The following is a 17,196-nucleotide window of genomic DNA, read 5'->3' on the forward strand; positions in this document are numbered from 1 at the left end:
TGCCTGGGATGTGCCGCTGTGTGTCTGAGATACGCCTCTGTGTGCCTGGGATGTGGCGCTGTGTGTCTGAGATACGCCTCTGTGTGACGGGGATTTGCAGCTGTGTGTCTCAGATATGCCTCTGTGTGCCTGGGATGTGCTGCTTTGTGACTGGGATGTGCCGCTGTGTGTCTGATATATGCCTCTGTGTGCCTGGGTCGTGCTGCTGTGAATCTGAGATATGCCTCTGTGTGGCTGGGAAATGCCACTGTGAGTCTGAGATATGCCTCTGTGTGCCTGGGATGTGCTGCTGTGAGTCTGAGATATGCCTTTGTATGCCTGGTATGTGCCGCTGTGTGTCTGAGATATGCCTCTGTGTGCCTGGGTCGTGCCGGTGTGAGTCTGAGATATGCCTCTATGTGCCTGGGAAATGCCGCTGTGAGTCTGAGATATACGTTTGTGTGCCTCGGATGTGGCGCTGTGTGTCTGAGATACGCCTCTGAGTGACTGGGATGTGCCGCTGTGTGTCTGAGATACGCCTCTGTGTGCCTGGGATGTGCTGGTGTGAGTCTAAGATATGCCTCTGTGTGCCTGGGATGTGCCTCTGTGTGCCTGGGATGTGCCTCTGTGTGTCTGAGATATGCTTCTCTGTGCCTGGGATGAGCCACTGTGTGTCTGAGATACGACTGTGTGCCTGTGAAATGCCGCTGTGAGTCTGAGATACATCTGTGTTTCTCGGATGTGCCGCTGTGTGTCTGAGTTATGCCTCTGTGTGCCTGGAACGTGGCGCTGTGTGTCTGAGATACGTCTCTTTGTGCCTAGGATGTGTCTCTGTGTGTCTGAGATATGCCTCTGTGCCTGGGATGTGCCGTTGTGTGTCTCAGATATGACTCTCTGTGCCTGGGATGTTCCGCTGTGTGTCTGTGATGCGCTTTTGTGTACCTGGGATGTGCCGCTGTGAGTCTGAGATATACATTTGTGTGCCTCGGATTTGCCGCTGTGTGTCTGAGATACGCCTCTGTTTGACTGGGATTTGCCGCTGTGTGTCTGAGATACGCCTCTGTGTGACTGGGATGTGCCGCTGTGTGTCTGAGATACGCCTCTGTGTTCCTGGCATGTGCCGCTGTGTGTCTGATATATGCCTCTGTGTGCCTGGGTCGTGCTGCTGTGAATCTGAGATATGCCTCTGTGTGCCTGAAATGTGCCACTGTGAGTGAGATATGCCTCTGTGTGCCTGGGATGTGCTGCTGTGAGTCTGAGATATGCCTTTGTATGCCTGGTATGTGCCGCTGTGTGTCTGAGATATGCCTCTGTGTGCTTGGGTCGTACCGGTGAGAGTCTGAGATATGCCTCTATGTGCCTGGGAAATGCCGCTGTGAGTTTGAGATATACGTTTGTGTGCCTCGGATGTGCCGCTGTGTGTCTGATATATGCCTCTGTGTGCCTGGGTCGTGCTGCTGTGAATCTGAGATATGCCTCTGTGTGCCTGAAATGTGCCACTGTGAGTGAGATACGCCTCTGTGTGCCTGGGATGTGCTGCTGTGAGTCTGAGATATGCCTCTTTGTGCCTGGGATGTGCTGCTGTGTGAATGGGATGTGCCGCTCTGTGTCTGAGGTACGCCTCTGTGTGCCTGAGATGTGCCGCTGTGTGTCTGATATATGCCTCTGTGTGCCTGGGTCGTGCCGCTGTGAGTCTGAGATATGCCTCTGTGTGCCTGGAATGTGCCACTGTGAGTCTGAGATATGTCTCTGTGTGGCTGGGAAATGCCGCTGTGAGTCTGAGATATGCCTCTGTGTGCCTTGGATGTGCTGCTGTGAGTCTGAGATATAACTGAATAGGATAACTGAAGTGAGCACTAATATATATATTATGAGTGCAAGCCAAAAATTACATACTATATACGGATAAGGCTGCACATCAAACTTAGATAATAGTATAATGCCTCAAGCATATGGACAAATATTGGAATATACAATGAAAAATGCTACTTGCTAATTTGAACATGTGAATAATGAATTGCATACCTGCCATGAATATTAGGAAAAAGGAGATATTTAGCAATCGCATTGATCAATGTAACTGAGCCCCAAGGCCTCGTCAAGGCATATCTCTATATTGGGGTCCCTAGCTCTGTGACCCTAACTGTGTGTCATCTCATTGCAATTAAAAACTGCTATGGGTGGAGAGGGGTAACTGAGATATGCCTTTGTGTGCCTGGTTTGTGCCGCTGTGTGTCTGAGATATGCCTCTATGTGCCTGGGAAATGCCGCTGTGAGTTTGAGATATACGTTTGTGTGCCTCGGATGTGCCGCTGTGTGTCTGAGATACGCCTTTGTGTGACTGGGAATTGCCGCTGTGTGTCTGAGATACGCCTCTGTGTGCCTGGGATGTGCTGCTGTGTGTCTGAGATATGCCTCTGTGTGCTTGGGTCGTACCGGTGAGAGTCTGAGATATGCCTCTATGTGCCTGGGAAATGCCGCTGTGAGTTTGAGATATACGTTTGTGTGCCTCGGATGTGCCGCTGTGTGTCTGAGATACGCCTCTGTGTTCCTGGCATGTGCCGCTGTGTGTCTGATATATGCCTCTGTGTGCCTGGGTCGTGCTGCTGTGAATCTGAGATATGCCTCTGTGTGCCTGAAATGTGCCACTGTGAGTGAGATACGCCTCTGTGTGCCTGGGATGTGCTGCTGTGAGTCTGAGATATGCCTCTTTGTGCCTGGGATGTGCTGCTGTGTGAATGGGATGTGCCGCTCTGTGTCTGAGGTACGCCTCTGTGTGCCTGAGATGTGCCGCTGTGTGTCTGATATATGCCTCTGTGTGCCTGGGTCGTGCCGCTGTGAGTCTGAGATATGCCTCTGTGTGCCTGGAATGTTCCACTGTGAGTCTGAGATATGTCTCTGTGTGGCTGGGAAATGCCGCTGTGAGTCTGAGATATGCCTCTGTGTGCCTTGGATGTGCTGCTGTGAGTCTGAGATATAACTGAATAGGATAACTGAAGTGAGCACTAATATATATATTATGAGTGCAAGCCAAAAATTACATACTATATACGGATAAGGCTGCACATCAAACTTAGATAATAGTATAATGCCTCAAGCATATGGACAAATATTGGAATATACAATGAAAAATGCTACTTGCTAATTTGAACATGTGAATAATGAATTGCATACCTGCCATGAATATTAGGAAAAAGGAGATATTTAGCAATCGCATTGATCAATGTAACTGAGCCCCAAGGCCTCGTCAAGGCATATCTCTATATTGGGGTCCCTAGCTCTGTGACCCTAACTGTGTGTCATCTCATTGCAATTAAAAACTGCTATGGGTGGAGAGGGGTAACTGAGATATGCCTTTGTGTGCCTGGTTTGTGCCGCTGTGTGTCTGAGATATGCCTCTATGTGCCTGGGAAATGCCGCTGTGAGTTTGAGATATACGTTTGTGTGCCTCGGATGTGCCGCTGTGTGTCTGAGATACGCCTTTGTGTGACTGGGAATTGCCGCTGTGTGTCTGAGATACGCCTCTGTGTGCCTGGGATGTGCTGCTGTGTGTCTGAGATATGCCTCTGTGTGCTTGGGTCGTACCGGTGAGAGTCTGAGATATGCCTCTATGTGCCTGGGAAATGCCGCTGTGAGTTTGAGATATACGTTTGTGTGCCTCGGATGTGCCGCTGTGTGTCTGAGATACGCCTCTGTGTTCCTGGCATGTGCCGCTGTGTGTCTGATATATGCCTCTGTGTGCCTGGGTCGTGCTGCTGTGAATCTGAGATATGCCTCTGTGTGCCTGAAATGTGCCACTGTGAGTGAGATACGCCTCTGTGTGCCTGGGATGTGCTGCTGTGAGTCTGAGATATGCCTCTTTGTGCCTGGGATGTGCTGCTGTGTGAATGGGATGTGCCGCTCTGTGTCTGAGGTACGCCTCTGTGTGCCTGAGATGTGCCGCTGTGTGTCTGATATATGCCTCTGTGTGCCTGGGTCGTGCCGCTGTGAGTCTGAGATATGCCTCTGTGTGCCTGGAATGTTCCACTGTGAGTCTGAGATATGTCTCTGTGTGGCTGGGAAATGCCGCTGTGAGTCTGAGATATGCCTCTGTGTGCCTTGGATGTGCTGCTGTGAGTCTGAGATATAACTGAATAGGATAACTGAAGTGAGCACTAATATATATATTATGAGTGCAAGCCAAAAATTACATACTATATACGGATAAGGCTGCACATCAAACTTAGATAATAGTATAATGCCTCAAGCATATGGACAAATATTGGAATATACAATGAAAAATGCTACTTGCTAATTTGAACATGTGAATAATGAATTGCATACCTGCCATGAATATTAGGAAAAAGGAGATATTTAGCAATCGCATTGATCAATGTAACTGAGCCCCAAGGCCTCGTCAAGGCATATCTCTATATTGGGGTCCCTAGCTCTGTGACCCTAACTGTGTGTCATCTCATTGCAATTAAAAACTGCTATGGGTGGAGAGGGGTAACTAAGGACTTTCTTATATAGGAGATGGAAAAAACATGGCCGAAAGGGGCGGAGCTGTGTTCACATTCAGAAAAAAACTACATATAACTGAATAGGATAACTGAAGTGAGCACTAATATATATATTATATTATGAGTGCAAGCCAAAAATTACATACTATATACGGATAAGGCTGCACATCAAACTTAGATAATAGTATAATGCCTCAAGCATATGGACAAATATTGGAATATACAATGAAAAATGCTACTTGCTAATTTGAACATGTGAATAATGAATTGCATACCTGCCATGAATATTAGGAAAAAGGAGATATTTAGCAATCGCATTGATCAATGTAACTGAGCCCCAAGGCCTCGTCAAGGCATATCTCTATATTGGGGTCCCTAGCTCTGTGACCCTAACTGTGTGTCATCTCATTGCAATTAAAAACTGCTATGGGTGGAGAGGGGTAACTGAGATATGCCTTTGTGTGCCTGGTTTGTGCCGCTGTGTGTCTGAGATATGCCTCTATGTGCCTGGGAAATGCCGCTGTGAGTTTGAGATATACGTTTGTGTGCCTCGGATGTGCCGCTGTGTGTCTGAGATACGCCTTTGTGTGACTGGGAATTGCCGCTGTGTGTCTGAGATACGCCTCTGTGTGCCTGGGATGTGCTGCTGTGAGTCTGAGATATGCCTCTTTGTGCCTGGGATGTGCCGCTGTGTGTCTGAGATACGCCTCTGTGTGCCTGGGATGTGCTGCTGTGTGTCTGAGATACGCCTATGTGTGACTGGGATGCGCCGCTATTTGTCTGAGATATGCTTCTGTGTGCCTGCAATATGCTGCCATTTGTCTGAGATACGCCTCTGTGTGCCTGGGATGTGCTGCTGTGTGTTTGAGATACCCCTCTGTGTGACTGGGATTTGCCGCTGTGTGTCTCAGATATGCTTCTGTGTGCCTGTGATGTGCTGCTGTGTGTCTGAGATACGCCTCTGTGTGCCTGGGATTTGCTGCTGTGTGTCTGAGATACCCCTCTGTGTGACTGGGATTTGCCGCTGTGTGTCCCAGATATGCTTCTGTGTGTCTGGAATGTGCCGCTGTGAGTCTGTCATGCCCCTGTGTGCCTGGGATGTGCCGCTATGTGTCTGAGATATGCCTCTCTGTGCCTGGGATGTGCCGCTGTGTGTTTGAGATATGCCGCTGTGTGCCTGGGATGTGACGCTATGTGTCTGAGATACGCCTCTGTGTGCCTGGGATGTGTCGCTGTGGGTCTGAGATGTGCCTCTGTGTGTCTGAGATATGCTTCTGTGTGCCTGGGAAATGCCGCTGTGAGCCTGAGATATACATCTGTGTGTCTCGGATGTGACGCTGTGTGTCTGAGATACGCCTATTTGTGCCTGGGATGTGTCACTGTGTGTCTGAGATATGCCTCTGTGCCTGGGATGTGTCTGAGATACGCCTCTGTGTGCCTTAGGTGTGGTGCCATGTGGCGGGGATGTCCCCCATGTTTCTAGGATGTGGTGCTGTATTATTAGGATGGCCCCTGTGTGCCTGGGATGTTGCACTGGATGTGGCAATCGTTTTCCTGGGATTTGCTGTTATTTGGCTATTTTCTTTCATGTGCAGGGGGGACATGTACACATGGACACATGGGCATTTAGTGTCTCATGCGAGAGCCGCAGATGCATTATGCTAATGACCCTTGGCTCCCTCTTTGCTGGGAGTTTAAGCCGAGTCTCATGCCTCTGTGATGTGATCCTGGCATCGGAGCACAGCTGCGGAGGGGAGGGAGGGACTAATTTCCTCATCTCCTACATTATTAGCTGATGCGATTTTCGCACTGTACTTCATTGTAATACGAGTGCAGTACATTGCTTCTCTCACACCCATAGACTTGTATGGGGGTGAGTGACAATGAATTGGATTCCACCCTCAGCATGCTGCGATTGTTTTCTTGCTCCGATTACGGCTGAGAAAAAAAATCGCACATGGGATCTGCCCCATAGAGTAACATAGGTGCGGGTGGAATGCGTTTTTTTTTTATCGCATTCCACTCTCTCCATTTTATTCACCGTTTGTCCTTACCCTATAGCTTAAGTTACTGGGCACTAACATCTGCAGTTATAGGGGTGTGTACAGTGTTCTTTTATCAGCCAGGACAGTGGGGTGGTTTGGGACGGCTGATCTATACTTTCCAGCATCACTGCCTCTAAAATACGTAATATGTAGAAGTAATCCCATGTGTACCTTCTTCCTTGGTCCTGGTGTTAATTATGTACTGTCTTGGTCAGAAAGTTTCAAGACTGACCAAATTTTGCAAACTTTGCAGCTTCAGTGTTTTTTCGATATTTTAGTCAGATGTTTCTATGGTTACTGAAGTACAATTATCAGCATTTCATTTTTACACTTTTAAGGGTGCTTTACACGAGACGACGGATCGTGCGATGCATCGTCGGGGTCACGGTTTTCGTGACGCACATCCGGTATCATACACAACGTCGTCTCGTGTGAAACCTCTGAGTGACGCAGTATCACTCACAAATCGTGAGTCGTGTACTCGTCGCTCAGTTTCATGATATCGTTTATTTTTCCTGCAGCAGGTTGTTCATCGTTCCCGTAGCAGCACACGGCGCTCCGTGTGACACACACGGGAGCGATGAACTCTGCTTACCTGCGTCCCACGGCTCCCGCCGGCTATGCGGAAGGAAGGAGGTGGGCGGCATGTTTACATCCCGCTCCTCTCCACCCCTCCACTTCTATTGGCCGGGGGCTGTGTGACGTCGCTGTGACGCCCAACGTCCCTCCCCATTCAGGAAGCGGACGTTCACCGCCCACACCGAGGTCGCTCAGCAGGTAAGTACGTGTGACGGGGGTTTCACGACTTTGTGCGGCACGGGCAGCGATCTGCCCGTGACGCACAAATGACGGGGGCGGGTACGATCGATCGTGAAATCGCACGATCGGTCGTCCCGTGTAAAGCAGGCTTTAGTTATAAAAGACTCAATATTTTTCAAGACTTCTGCAGTTTGACCTGGCATGTTGGTGTGGCGCCTTGGACTCGCCAGGCAGCCACAGACAAAACACACACACCCCCCCCACCCCCCAGACAGTTACATTAGTCAGACAAAAACCCTTGTTGCCTCCCTCCAGGGCCTGATGTCCACACCAGGTGGGGCGGAGCCAGGCGGTTGGCCCCACCCACCGAGGAGTTCACAGGCCTGGAGGCGGGAAAAGGAGACAGATCAGTTTAGGAGGTGAAAGTGAGAGGAGTAAAAGGTCTGCGTGTGCCTGGGTAGGAGCCCAGGCACTGACAGCAAGGTTGGCAGACGGTGGTGGCCATCTGCAGGAGTTGGTGGAACTCTGCAAAGCCGTAAGGACCGGGGCTGGGCGGTGGCCCACCGGTACCGAACCGGCGAACGGAGTGAAGCTAAGCACACACAGGCAGGGCCATCGGACCCCGACCAGGTTTGGAGCTGCCGTCAATAGTCAAATCCGAGTGTGACAGGAACCCCAGGGGTTCCCCAACAACCAAGTCCCGACAGAAGGCAAAAGTCCACACCGTGAGGATATACAGCCACCGCCAGAGGCTAGAGATCCAAGGGCCAGCGCCTGCGTGCAACACGGGCTCCTACGGCACCTATACGCCGTGGAGCGGACTACCGTTGGGAAGCCATCAGAGTCAACACAGTACATACAGGTGCAGGGAAGGACAGCCACCATCACCTGTCCGGGGAGAGACACTGTAGCCGGCTGCGGGACCCGTCCATCCAGCTGTTTGGTTTACCGGAGCCTTGGTGCATCTGTTGCTGAGTGAGTACACCAGTGCCATCCGGCACCGCGCCGCGCTGTCCCTGCAACCCTGCGTCTCACCAACCCTGCCTCCCCGTCACACCACCGGGCCCCGGGACCACCAACCCCTACCCACGGAGGGGGAAAACCACATCCCAGCTGCTCCCTACCATCGCTCCCGGGATCCCCGTCACCAGCAGCGGTGGTGCCCATCTTCACCACAACCCGTGGGTGGCGTCACGGACTAAATCCCCAAACAAACCACCCCCTTTTTACTCACAGGCGAGGAGCGCTGCTTGAGTCCCCGGGTCCGGCCCACCGCTCGAGCCACCGAGCAGCAGCAGCAGAAGCCCCGGACCCGAGCGTGGCGAGCGCGTCCCCTCCGCCCGCGATAACTTGGCGTCACGAACAGGATAGAACCGATCTACCTACCGGTAGAAGTGCGCCTTGCAGTCCCCGCTGGCGGCATCCGTCCGAAAAATTTGAAGCGCCACCATCTTTGGCGCAAAGATTTCCCGCTCGAGCGTCTTCCCCGAGCAGGGAAGGCGCGAAAGCAAAGCCCCGCCCCTGAAGAGGGAAGTGCTAAAGAGAACCAAGGGGGGGCGGGAAAAAGAGGTCTGCGCCCGACGGAGCTGTTGGAGGAGTGGCGGTCGCAGCCGCAGCGGCGCCCGTAGATGGAAACGGGGTAGCCCGTTCTCCGGCCGCAAGAGTGGGGGAGGCCGTGGGCCCAGCGGTCGCCCAGGTAATGCCGTTCTCCCTGCCCTATGTGCCCGGTGCTACCTGGCTGCCGCAGTACGATGGAAAGCCTGATGCTTTTCAGGTGTTACAGAAAAAGATTAGCCCGGTCCTCGATTTATGTCCCTTGACTTACAGGCAACGAGCGGCGGTAGTGCTAGGGCAGCTAACCGGCGTGGCTGAGCAGGAGACGGAGACCTGGACCGACGCGGACCGGGCCTCAGTGACTACCATTGTTGAGAAACTCCAAATCGCTTTTGAGACCCGCACGGAAACGGAATTGCGGATGCAGTTCTATCAGTGTCGGCAGCGGCCTGCGGATAATATAAGAGACTATGCCCTGCGCCTGCAAACAGCCCTCCGTACGCTGAAGCGGGTGGACACTATTAATGATGCAGACAGCAATAAGATGCTAGTGGAACAATTCCTGCAAGGGCTGGGGTCTGCGGAAGACCGCAAGCAGCTACGGCTGTGGGCCCTGGAACACCCCAATCTGGACTTTGCAGTATTGAAGGAGCGGGCCATCAAGGCCCTGCAGGCCCCAACGCCAGACGCTCCTGAGGCGGCCGCATGGCTGGCTGAAACCGCTCCTATCACGGTGGCACCTCCTCTCCCGGCTCTACCGGCCCCTGCAGCGCCTGTCGGGATGATGGAGGAGTTAGCTGCCCAGGTCCGCCGCATGGATGGAGACCTAGCCAAGATCCTCGCCGCACTCCAGCTTCTGACGAGAGTCAAGCCCCCAGGGAGGATCCAGCTCGCCGACAGCCCGGAGGACGTCCCCTGGATGCAGTGGAGAAGGACCAATGACTCACGGTATGGGCCTCCTATTTGTTACAGGTGCAGCAAGCCTCTCCACTACTCTAGGTGGTGCCCGTTAAACAAGCAACCCCTGGGGCCAAGGGCCAATCCTCAGGAGTAGACACCAACGGCCCCCCCGATTGGCGAGACCGGTACGTCAGAGCTCACCCCATCATCCCCCTGGCAGTGTACGGCATCCCGCTCATGGCCCTCTTGGACACAGGCTCACAGGTAACCACTATACCATATACACTGTACCAGCAGTATTGGGGTACTGACGAACTTGCCCCCTCTGATGATAGCCTGACCCTTGTCGCAGCCAATGGACTCCCTCTAACCCAAGTGGGATACAAACAAGTGACCCTGACCGTGGGACGTGCGGACTTAAAGAACCAAGGGATGATTGTGGTGATGAATGAACCCAGTGACCATATCCCAAAAGTAATCCTAGGGACCAAAGTGATGGAGCATTGTATGAGTGAGGTGCTGAGTCTGTTGCAGCAGTTGGCCGCCACTGCAGGAGGAGGCGGACAGAGGGCGGTGCAGCGTGAGATCCGGGCCCTCCTATATCAGCAACAAGTGAATTCAACTGGTGGAGAGATTGGTGGAGTAAGGGTGATGGATGTGGCCCCCTTGGTAGTGCCACCCCGAAGCGAGATGATGATTTGGTGCAGGGCAGCAGTAGGCCCCCAGGGGCGCGACTATCCAGCGATGGTGGAACCCACGCCTTCTGAACACTGGCCCACGGTGATGGCGGCCAGAGGGGTGGTTGACGTCAAAAAGGGGAGAGTGCCTGTAAGAGTGCTGAATTGTGGAGAGGAGGAAGTTAGACTTCCCCGTTACGCTACCCTTGCCAAGTTGCTTACCCTAGACCCTTACACCATTCACGAAGCCGCCCCTTCTACCTCAGCATCCCCTGCCAGTAACCGTATACCCCCTGAACAGTTAGGGGAGTGGTGCCAGGAACTACACGTAGGCACTGAAACCACACCCACGCATCACAAAGAAGGGGTATACAGGATAGTGCAAGAGTATGAACAGGTTTTCAGCAAGCACCCATTAGATTTCAGGAGGATTAAAGGGGTTCAACACCATATACCTACCGGCATACATCCAGCCATTAAAGAAAGATATAGGCCCATCCCCCCAGCACATTATCAATGCGCCAAAGACATGTTGAGGAATATGAAGGAGGCAGGGGTCATTCGGGACAGTTGTAGTCCCTGGGCAGCCTCACTGGTGCTGGTGAAGAAGAAAGATGGCACCATGAGAATGTGTGTGGATTACCGGAAGATCAACCAGATAACGCATAAAGATGCCTATCCTCTCCCCCTTATCGAAGAGTCGCTAGCTGCGCTGAGAACTGCTAACTTCTTCTCTACCCTTGACCTTACCAGCGGATACTGGCAGGTGGCGGTCGCACCAGAGGACCGTGAGAAGACTTCATTCGCCACTCCCATGGGACTCTGCGAGTTTAACAGCATACCGTTCGGGCTGTGCAATGCCCCCGGAACCTTCCAACGACTCATGGAGTGTTGCCTGGGACATCTCAATTTCGAAACGGTCCTACTGTATCTAGATGATGTGATCTTATACTCCCAGACGTACGAGGCCCACCTGGAACATCTGGCTGAAGTGTTCGCGTCCCTAGCCAAGTATGGGATGAAACTGAAGCCCTCCAAGTGCCACCTACTGAAGCCTAGGGTACAGTACCTCGGACACGTGGTGGGCGCAGAAGGTGTCGCCCCAGATCCCGAGAAGATCACTGCTATCCAAGACTGGCCGAGACCGACCACAGTGAGAGAGGTGAGACAGTTCCTGGGCCTGGTGGGCTACTACCGTCGCTTCATCCAAGGGGTACACGAAGATGGCCGCCCCCATGCAAGATCTCCTCGTAGGACAGACCAAGTGTGGCAGGTCCCCTGGGTCTCCGTTTGTGTGGGAGAAGAAGCATGAGGAGTCCTTTCACCAGCTGAAAACGGCCTTGACGGTAGAGGAGATCCTGGCGTACCCCGACTACAGCCTCCCGTTCGTCCTCTACACCGACGCCAGCAATGTGGGCTTGGGAGCAGTCCTGTCCCAGGTCCAGGATGGGTGAGAAAAGGTGATCGCCTACGCCAGCAGAAAACTCCGGCCCACGGAAAGGAACCCCGAAAATTACAGCTCCTTCAAGCTTGAGTTCCTGGCCCTGGTGTGGGCAATCACCAAGAGGTTCCGACATTATCTCGCAGCGGCAAAGTTCACGGCTTACACGGACAATAATCCGTTTACCCATCTGGACACGGCCAAACTGGGCACTCTAGAACAGCGGTGGGTGGCCAGGCTGTCTAATTATGACTTAACTATCAAATACAGAGCCGGCCGCAAGAACACCAATGCGGATGCGTAGTCCCGGATGCCCCACCTGCCGGATGGGGGGTCGGAAGACGATGACCTCGAAGAAATCGAGTTGCCCGCGTTCCATCGGCCGCTGGTCGAAAAACTACATGTCAAACAACAGGCGAACCTGGACCCGCTACCCGGTCAGGGATGGCGAGAAGCCCAAGACCAAGCGCCTGCCGTCCAATTGGTCAAGACCATGATTGAACAAGGTTCCTCCAGAATGGATCCGGCAGCGCCCCCTGAGGCTCAGCGACTGTGGAAAGAACGAGCCCGGCTGTACCTGCACGAGGGAAAGCTATATCGAGGGCTGATCAACCCGAAGACTCACGAGAAGGTTCGTCAGCTGGTGGTCCCTCAGGTCAGCGAGCCCAAGGTCCTACGGGCATATCACGATGGCGCCGGGCATTTCGGCTGGAAAAAGCTGGAGATGTTGCTGAGAGAGCGGTTCTATTGGAGTGGGATGCGGGAGTCTGTGGAGGCTTGGTGCCGAGAGTGCGGCCCCTGTGCGCTGAGAAGGAAGGATGAAGTCAGCCAGAGAGCCCCTCTACAGCCGATCATCACCCATCAACCGCTGGAGTTGGTTGCCTTGGACCACGTCAAGCTCACACCCAGCCGGAATGGATATACCTATGCCTTGACCATCGTGGACCACTACTTCAGATTCATGGTGGTTGTTCCAGTCAAAGATTTGACCAGCCGTACCGCAGCCAGGGCATTTCAGGCCTACTTCTGTCGACCGCACAGATACCCGGAGAGGGTACTTACAGACCAGGGTTCAGCCTTTGAAGCAGAGGTGTTTCAAGAATTCTGCCAATTGTATGGTTGTAAGAAGATCAGGACCACGCCATATCATGCCCAAACTAATGGGATGTGCGAAAAGATGAACCATCTGGTCCTGGACCTCCTCAAGGTGATACCGTTGGAAGAGCGGAACCTGTGGCCAGAAAAGCTGCCCGACCTGGTCGACATGTACAACAACATCCCCAGTAGTTCTACCAAATGCACCCCGGCGTATCTGATGAGAGCCCGACCGGGCCGGCTGCTGGTGGACCAAGAAATGGGCTTGGAAGCCCCTGAGGCCCTCCCTTCGACTGCTGGCTGGGATACTCGGCAAACCCAAGTCCAGGAGTATGTGGAGAAGATTCTCGGTCAGAGCCGAGAGAAACAAGCGCAACGCTTCAATAAGCAAGCGTCAGCCGTCCCCTTTGAGCCGGGAGATGTCGTGCTGAAGCGGAAGAGGCGGACCGATAAGCTGAATGACCAGTGGGAAAGGACCCCGTATGTCATACAGTCCACTGAATGGGAGAATGAGAAGGCTTATCTGATCATTCGCGACCAGGGGAGGACCGCCACTACGGTTTCCAGGGACCACCTGAAGAAATGTCCTCACCCCTTGAGAGTGACAACCGAAGTTCCGGTTCCTACGCCGAGCGGGGAAAAGGAGAAGAAGGTGATCCACACAGTGATGGGCGATTTCCCAGCAGACTGGCCTATGCAAAACAGTGCGGTGATTGTTCCGGTGATAATGTTCCCACAACACGTGGAAGAAATGGAGACGGAAACGCCCGCCAGTGAGCCGCTCGAACAAGCGCCCAGGGACGCACCTATACCCCCTCCCCTTGGGTCTCCACTCGCCATACGTGCCATAAGGGAAGAGGAACTGACTGTCTCCTCTGTCCCCTCGCCCTCCACTGATGACATTGGGCCCAGAAAGTCCACACGCCCCAACCTAGGTCAACCCCTACTTAGGTACAGGGAAACTACCATCTAGGGGTGCCGTATGTTGATTGTTCCAGTTGTGAGTGAATGAAAATTAATCAAACCGAAAAAATCACCAGATTACCGTCCGAGAAGAGAACCGTCCCCGTTGGGACTGGAGTTGCCCCTTTTGTTAAGTTAACTCCCCATACCCACATGAGAAACTCCTCATGGACATGGCCGAGAACTTGCAGGCCACCCACGAACTTGTGGGCTTGTAAATAATGTTGTGGGATGGATACCGTTGCCGCCTCCGGAGAGGCTGATTTGGAGGATGGGCCTGGAGGAAAGTGATGGCCCAGGCCCGCCACTACCGTAACCAGTGGCGATCCTCCGGGGGTCAGGGGTCCCCCCCTTGGACGTGGGGTCCCCTGAAGTGACAGTCGGGTGCGAGTTACGGTACCCGTTCCCGCTCGGGCAGCCTGAACCTGGACTGGGGTAAAGGGGTGCTGCCCACTTCTTAGGGGCAGCATCAGGGCTAGGTTGCTTGGGTGGGAGAGCGGAAGACATCCGTCCGTCTGTTATTAAAAATGTCTATGTGTGTTGTAACGTTTAAGAGGACCTAAAGTGTGCTTATGTTTCATGTTTTACCATGTTTTACCATTTTTCCCATGTTATTTATATTATTATTATTATTTATATTTTTGCAGTTTGAAAAATAAAACCGGTGATGGACGGGCAGCCCGCGGACGTTCTGCATTTTACCAAGGGGGAATGTGGCGCCCTGGACTAGCCAGGTAGCCACAGACAAAACACACCCCCCCCCACCCCCCAGACAGTTACATTAGTCAGACAAAAACCCTTGTTGCCTCCCTCCAGGGCCTGATGTCCACACCAGGCCCTGGAGGGAGGCAACAAGGGTTTTTGTTGCCTCCCTCCAGGGCCTGGTGTGGACATCAGGCCCTGGAGGGAGGCAACAAGGGTTTTTGTTGCCTCCCTCCAGGGCCTGATGTCCACACCAGGTGGGGCGGAGCCAGGCGGTTGGCCCCACCCACCGAGGAGTTCACAGGCCTGGAGGCGGGAAAAGGAGACAGATCAGTTTAGGAGGTGAAAGTGAGAGGAGTAAAAGGTCTGCGTGTGCCTGGGTAGGAGCCCAGGCACTGACAGCAAGGTTGGCAGACGGTGGTGGCCGTCTGCAGGAGTTGGTGGAACTCTGCAAAGCCGTAAGGACTGGGGCTGGGCGGTGGCCCACCGGTACCGAACCGGGGAACGGAGTGAAGCTAAGCACACACAGGCAGGGCCATCGGACCCCGACCAGGCTTGAAGCCGCCGTCAATAGTCAAATCCGAGTGTGACAGGAACCCCAGGGGTTCCCCAACAACCAAGTCCCGACAGAAGGCAAAAGTCCACACCGTGAGGATATACAGCCACCGCCAAAGGCTAGAGATCCAAGGGCCAGTGCCTGCGGGCAACACGGGCTCCTACGGCACCTATACGCCGGGGAGCGGACTACCGTTGGGAAGCCATCGGAGTCAACACAGTACATACAGGTGCAGGGAAGGACAGCCACCATCACCTGTCCGGGGAGAGACACTGCAGCCGGCTGCGGGACCCGTCCATGCAGCTGTTTGGTTTACCGGAGCCTTGGTGAATCTGCTGCTGAGTGAGTACACCAGTGCCATCCGGCACCGCGCCGCGCTGTCCCTGCAACCCTGCACCTCACCAACCCTGCCTCCCCGTCACACCACCGGGCCCCGGGACCACCAACCCCTACCCACTGAGGGGGAAAACAACATCCCAGCTGCTCCCTACCATCGCTCCCGGGAACCCCGTCACCAGCAGCGGTGGTGCCCATCTTCACCACAACCGGTGGGTGGTGTCACGGACTAAATCCCCAAACCAACCACCCCCTTTTTACTCACGGGCGAGGAGCGCCGCTCGAGTCCCCGGGTCCGGCCCACCGCTCGAGCCACCGAGCAGCAGCAGCAGAAGCCCCGGACCCGAGCGTGGCGAGCGCGTCCCCTCTGCCCGCAACATTGGATACCAGCTTCTGAGCCAAATCCTGGCCGATACTAACCAATTAATGTGTAATCCGTCAAAAAGAACCCCGCACATGAATGATCCCACAATGCTTTACTATTGGCGTGACCCAGGATTAATGGTAGAGCTAACTTTTTCTTCTCCAATCATTTTTCCAGAAGTCCCAATGTCGTAAGGGGGCTTCATCAGAGAACTTTGCAGGAAGTTCAGGGATTGGACTGCAGAGGACTGGGGTAAAGCCCGCTTTACACGCTGCAATGTATCTTAAAATGTGTCGGCGGGGTCATGTCGTAAGTAACGCAAATCCGGCATCATAAGGTACATTGTAGTGTGTGACAGGTACGTGCGATTGCGATTGAACGTCAGATTGTTCATCGTACCCGGGGTAGCACACATCGCAGTGTGTGACACCCAGGGAACGATGAACAGATCTTACCTGCGTCCTGCGGCTCCCGGCCAGCAATGCGGAAGGAAGGAGGTGGGCGGGATTTTTATGTCCCGCTCATCTCCGCCCCTCCGCTTCTATTGGCCGGCTGCCGCGTGACGTCGATGTGATGCCGAATGTCCCTCCCACTCCAGGAAGTGGACGTTCACCGCCCACATTGAGGTTGTATGGACGGGTAAGTACGTGTGACGGGGGTTAATCGTTTGTGCGGCACATTCAACAAAATTGAACATGCCGCACATACGATGGGGGCGGTTACGATCGCATACGATATTGTATGCGAAATCGTAACATGTAAAGCAGGCTTAAAGCTTTCTCCTCTGATGAAGCCCCCATCAGACTGTTCTCCCGATCTAGAAGAATGGTTGTCTGCAGATGAAAAGGTGAGCACTAGAGATGAGTGAATCTGAACAGTAGAGTGTGGTGTTCGGAACGAATACGGACTTTTCCCAAAAAATCAGTGTTCGAGTTTGGAGTTCAGGTGCTTTTCGTATTCTAACCACTCCTGCAAACATCGCTGTGATCGGGTACACTCAGTGCTCAGTTCAGTGTGAGCCGCTTGCAGTATTTGAATGGCTCGCACTGGGGGTAACAACATGATTGGATGTAGTGTGCACAAAAAAACTGAAAAAAACCTCACCCTCCCTCCACTGGAAGTGCTCTGTATATGGCTGTCTGTATGTGGCAGAGAGCTGAACTACCCAATCAGTGACTTCCATTGGGGTTCAGGGGCTCAGGTCAACTCCAGGTCCCAAACCAAACTTCATCTAAAGTCTGGCTGAACCCGCCATACCGAACTTCCAAGGATCCTCTAATCTCTAGTGAGCACTACCATGAGTCTTGTGTGATCCTAACAGTA

General features: G+C 53.4%; 1 protein-coding gene across 6 annotated transcripts in view; it reads left to right on the plus strand.

The window, feature by feature from the left end:
* The window catches only part of ZBBX (zinc finger B-box domain containing), a 341,437-nt gene that overhangs the window by 1,029 nt on the left and 323,212 nt on the right, over window positions 1-17,196 (plus strand). The window lies entirely within an intron of this gene.

This window comes from Anomaloglossus baeobatrachus, chromosome 3 (genome assembly GCF_048569485.1).
Source record: "Anomaloglossus baeobatrachus isolate aAnoBae1 chromosome 3, aAnoBae1.hap1, whole genome shotgun sequence".
Classification (NCBI taxonomy): Eukaryota; Metazoa; Chordata; class Amphibia; order Anura; family Aromobatidae; genus Anomaloglossus; species Anomaloglossus baeobatrachus.